Raw genomic sequence first — 6,000 nt, forward strand, 5'->3', positions numbered from 1 at the left:
GGATAGAAAAGACTAAAAAGACTATTTAGAAAAGAGACTGGATAGAAAAGACTAAAAAGACTATTTAGAAAAGAGACTGGATAGAAAAGACTAAAAAGACAACACATGGTACTACTTTCTTTCTTTCTCCTAATTATTCAATCCTATGGTTCAATTCTCTACGAGCTAAAATGTCTTCATGTCTCTTCATTTGCAGGGGAAAAAGGTCAGCCTAGTAAGAAGCTCAGGACTTCCTCTAAGGTTTTATAATTTTGAAACCCCAACTCTCGTTCTGTATTTGGTTGCTCTCTTGCTCTTCCCCTGATTGTTTTTTCTTGGCAGGAGGATTATCGAATTGCTGTTGTTGATGATGATGTTGATTATGCCGAAGATTTTGATGAGGATCGTCGTGAAGGTATTACTTTTATTCGTTTTTTAAATTTTGTTTTAGCTTTTTGTTTTTAGTTTACTTTAGGTGCTTGAATTGTGTTTATGGCTACGGAATATGGATTATGAAGATGAAAGTGAACTGACGAAGAGGGGATTTTCTAAACTTGAATTAAAGTCTGATCATGCAAACCGCCCTTTATGGGCTTGCGCTGATGGCCGGATCTTTCTTGAGACATTATCACCGTTGTATAAGCAAGCCAATGATTTCCTCATTGCAATTGCTAAGCCCGTTTGCCAGTATTTAAGATGTCCTTCTATTTTCTTCTACTTAAAACTCTGTGTGGTTGCTCATTTTCATTTTGTTGGAAAAATGTTGTGCAGGCCAGAGTCTATGCATGAGTATAACTTGGCGCCTCATTCCTTGTATGGTGCTGTTTCTGTTGGGCTCAAGACTGAGGCTATAATTACTGTTTTGAACAAGCTATCAAAGACTAAGCTCCCTAAAGAAATGATTGATTTCATTTATGCTTCAACTTCTAATTATGGGAAAGTAAAACTTGTACTTAAGAAGAACTGGTACTTTGTGGAGTCCCCTTTCCCGGAGGTGCGAATTTGGTCTCGTATTCTATCACAAGTGGTTTATTATTATTATTGATGTTGTTATTATCATTATTATTATTCTTATGGTCATGAGGGGAATTTGGAACTTATGCTTTAAATGATACTTGCAGGTGCTGAAGACTTTGCTGAAGGACGAGGTTATATCTAAAGAGAGAATTTATTCCAATGAGGTAATTTAGTTTGCTGTTATTTTCTTCATGCATGTCCACTATATTTTTCTGAGGTGTTATTCTAAGTTGTGCCTTTTTATTTTTAGTCTTTTCTCTTATCTTTTTGGCGAGTGACATAAAATTTACATAGGAGTTTCTATGGATTCATCTATATGCCTATTCTTTACATATTTTACTATTATTCAAAATGGTTGAATTTACCATTTAAATCATGAAGTTGTTTGCTTGTTACAGTGGAAGAAAATAACTTCTGCTCTTTTTCTTTTTCATAGAAGGGAAGTGGAGTTTGAACATCTCTTTTGAAAAAAAAAAATTGTGTTGTTAAATAATTTAATCATTTTTTGACTGCATAGTGAATCAAAACTATCATCTCCAAAGCCACAATCACACTGCAGCATGGAGAGATTATTTGTCACTATGGCTAAACCTTCAGATAAATGGTTAAATTTCTATGATAGATCATGAGAACTTTGACACAATTCTGATGGTGATGCAAACTCTTGATCTACTGTTTAGGGTTCACAAGGAAGTGATGTATTTACAGTTAGCAAAGCTTTGAGTGAAATGGATGGTGGTGGTCATCAGAAGTTGTCCACTGGTGCTGATGTGGCAGCAGTAGCTGAAGAGAAAGAAACCCATTCTTTTGAAATAGATCCTGCTCAGGTAGGGTGGTCTATGAATGATGATGTATATTTAAGTGATTAGTGGTTATAATTTTTTTGACCTAACTTAAACATTTACAGGTTGAAAGTGTCAAGCAAAGGTGCTTACCAAATGCATTAAATTATCCCATGTTGGAGGAGTATGACTTCAGAAATGATACAGTAAGCTTTATTTCTCACAAATGCTTGATGTTCTGCCAGTTTTGTTCCTTGTCACACATCATGGGTATGTTGTTGACTTGATGTTGCTAACTGCAGGTGAACCCTGACTTAAACATGGAATTGAAGGCTCAGCCACGCCCATACCAGGAAAAGAGTCTCAGTAAAATGTTTGGAGATGGTGAGGCCTATTGTAAGACAATATTTTTCATGTCAATATAACTCTCCAGCAAAATAGTTGAGACTGTTGAAGACATTGTGTAGAATTTTCAGAGAGGCTACATTGGCTAGTGCACTAGAACTGGATATTACACACATTGGTTATCCATGATTTCTTCCAATTTCATGTATAATCTCACTTCATCTTGGTACTGATTGTCACATAGGCCAAACATAATCATGCTTACCAGTGGACATCTCCATCATGATAGGTGCAATTTCAACTGATTTTTCTATTACCAAAAATTTAAAGAATCATGTAGTTGGAAGTAGGCTGCTCTCTTTTGTAGTGTGGAATACCAAATGTCTGACATGGTCTATTTAAAGTAACTTATCAGGAACTTTGGTGGTGATGCTATTGGATGAAAAAATTTAAATTTCAGAACTTCCGTTGTGGTTGCCAGTCATTTGGAGTTGTTGTACTGACATAGTGCTTGGTGATATCTTATATCGCGATCTATATCATATAAGATTCTATATTAAGAATATGTTAATGAAGCATAATATTATCATATCCATTCTTGATAATCCTTTTCTACATTTTCTTTCATTTTCTCCTATCAAATAGTCTGGCTGTTCCATGTATTTCTTAATAAATTCTTTCTTTTTACTTGTTGTCGTTGAAAAAAAATTCTTGTTGTGCCTTGGTTTTTGTGTTTTCTGGCACAAATTAGTTGAACTACATTTTACTGATTGGTGTTTTGCATCTTGTCCAAGCATATTGATTTGTTGTACGTTTATATTTGAACTTTTCTTCTTATATTACTTGACCTTGTAGATGCAATGTCGAGAACCTGTGTTCGATTATTTGCTATTTTGAGGGTGCCAGCTTTGGATGTACCACCCAAGAGGTGGCCTAGAGTTGGTTGGTCAATGCTACCACATGCTTGCACTTGCAAAGACATCATGCTGCTGAGTTATGTAGGAGTTTGTCCTATGTAGAGGATTGAATAATGTGGCAATGATGAGGCTGTCAATTTGCTCTAACATGAGCGAGCCTCTTCATGGTATGAGCCCTCAATTGGTGGGTGCAAGCTGTCGATTGTCAGTCACTTGTTAGAAATAATGTTGGTTTTGAAGAAGACCACCTTGGATGTGTATACCCAGAGGCTTTCATTTAAGAAATGATCTCTTAAATAGGATGCTAGGTTCACACCTTTCTTTAAACATTTGTGTCTTAAAGTTGAGATTTCATTATTTTGTTTACTTCTCTGTGTAGCTTGGTCTTTTTTGTTTCGATTATAGATTTTTCAGCATGAGGGTGAACTTGTAGTAAATTGTAGGAAGAGCAAGATCAGGAATTATAGTTCTTCCTTGTGGGGCCGGGACGTCTCTTGTTGGTATCTCTGCAGCCTGTCGAATATGAAAGAGTTGCCTCTGTTTAGCAACAAATGTTGTTTCTATAGACCAGTGGGAAAACTATAGAAACAGAGTATGGGCTACGATCCAAAACTCTCACCTATTAGATAATTTTAGTTGTTAGACCATGAGGGAAAACTATTTTGAACTGTGACCTAGACCCTCTTTCTGAGTACAGGTTCTTAAGTGGATGATTTTCGGAGCAACTGCTTCAGCGTAGCTAAGTTGTTTGTTGTATATACAAAGTGCATTTATGCAGCATCATTTCTTGATCATTTTGGTTAGCGAATTGTGTGTTGTCACTATTGGACGTGGATTGCACACTAGGCTTGTGAGGTTAAGCAGTTCCTGACATGGATATATGATCTTGGTGCTCTTGAATAAAGATTTCACTAAATTTAAACTCTTTCACACTGTTGATTTACACATTTTTTACTTCGGAGATTATCTACCTGCTTCCTGTGCTTTCTAATTGAATTTTTCTTACTGTTTCCTTTTATTTGGGTTTCAAACGGTGTTTTTAGGTGCATGTTGTCCCTGCACATATGTTTCAGAAGGTCATTAGTATCACTAAATCTCATTGTAAACTTGGGCTAACTGGTCAGTATTGGTGTTTGATGGATTTTGGATCTGCCCTTCTTAAAGAATGTTGTCTTCACTCTTCATATTTGCTAGGAACTGACTTTCGAACTTCATACCACAGCAACCCTCGTGAGAGAGGATGAACGTATCATAGATTTGAACTTCCTTATTGGCCCTAAATTATATGAATCAAACTGGTTGGATCTTGTAAAAGGAGGGTTCATTGCAAATGTCCAGTGTGCTGAAGTATGGTGTCCAATGACAAAAGAGTTTGTTTTAGAATATTTGAAGAAATAAAATTCTAAAAAAAAATAGGTTAGTTACATATGCTCTCTGCACTCGTTTGCATTTTCACCTTTCTAGATTATTCATAAATTTGGTTATGTAAAAAAATAGTTTGTGATTTTGATTGCCTTAACTATTAAATATGTTATGTCCTATATTGCTTATTGACAGATGTTATGCATTGTGAGAGCTTGTGCCTTTTAGCATATAGTAATTTTACATCTTTAAGTGTATATCAATTGACAATGCAATTTTTAGTGACATTACAATTTTCCAACAATTTCAAGGTGTTAATAGTCCTGTTCCTAGACTAATTTAAGTGAATTTACATTTTAAAATGACTAGCTAAATGTACTTTATTTTTTCAAGTGGATGGGTTTATTAATTTAATCTGCATGAAGCTGACTTCGTTAATGAATTGCCCATAGTGTTGAAGTAACTTGATTTTGACTTCAACCAACTTAGATCTCTCTTTTGGTAGAAGTCAGCATATGTAGAAGTTCACCCTTCAGATGAGTATGCCATGATTTTGGTATTGAACAAGTACAATCTTTGCAGTTTTATTTGTTGTACTGGGGAATTTCACACTGAAATCATGGAAATGCACCGTCATAAACTATTTGGATTGTTATTAAAAAATACATTGATACTGAGTTTATGTCATCATGCTCTTATTTTTAGGATGTTAACAGTCTGCTTCACCCAAAGAGTATTTCTATTAGTTACTCTTCTTTCCTGCTTAACTGTTCTTATATTTTATTTTTTGAATAAAATTGTGGTCTTATTTATTTCTTTGCAACGGTCATTATTCTTTCAGGCTTTATATATAATGAACCCAAATAAATTTAGGGCATGTGAGTTTCTTATCAGGTTTCATGAACAACAGCGCAGTGATAAGATCATTGTGTTTGCTGATAATCTTTTTGCACTTACTGAGTATGCTATGAGAGAGAGAGAGAGAGAGAGAGAGAGAGAGAGAGAGAGAGAGACAGAGAAAGAAAGAAAGGAATTTCAGAAGGGAGCAGACGGTAGAGGTGGGGCAGAAGAAGAAAGAGACAAGTCCCCCACCACTGAAAGCCTAGGGAAAAGAGCCATCACAGAAGCTAGCTCTGCATATTTCGGGTGAATTCTGCAACTGGATCAAGAAAATCGACAGTTCAGCTTTTAGGGATTTTTAGTTCTTCCGATGAAAACCAAAAATAAAACCCACATCCCAAAAACTCACTCTCCAGTCAAATTATGCGAAGTAAAGCCCAGAGTCGTCTCAACTTTTCAGTTGTAGAAGATTTTAACTCTCAGAGCAGGGGCGGGTAACAGATAATCCATCAAAGTCTCCTCTCGCTCTTGTTCTCACCCTCTCAGCCAAAGAAGAAGAAGAAGAAGAAAACAACAAGGAGAAGAGGAGAAGATATAGGACGGAGAGGCTGCAGAAGAGGGGAAGATATAGGATTGAAGAGACTGCAGAAGATTACAGAGGAGGAGTCTGGTTTTGTTTCTGGTTTTGGTGGCAAGTGAGGTGGCCAGCCTTGCAATTGTCCTGACATGGGTGTTGTATTTTGTCTTGTAATGAAAGG

The 6,000-nt window shown here is 36.1% G+C and overlaps 1 pseudogene; it reads left to right on the forward strand.

Annotated features, from left to right (window-relative positions):
- Positions 1-3,683, forward strand: part of LOC137938371 (general transcription and DNA repair factor IIH helicase/translocase subunit XPB1-like) — a 29,770-nt pseudogene extending 26,087 nt beyond the window's left edge.
- Positions 3,684-6,000: the final 2,317 nt, after the last annotated feature.

Source organism: Aristolochia californica, unplaced genomic scaffold, assembly GCF_029961685.1.
Source record: "Aristolochia californica isolate CCGP_79_NKW_82.1479 unplaced genomic scaffold, dmAriCali1.0.hap1 SCAF_8, whole genome shotgun sequence".
Taxonomy (NCBI): Eukaryota; Viridiplantae; Streptophyta; class Magnoliopsida; order Piperales; family Aristolochiaceae; genus Aristolochia; species Aristolochia californica.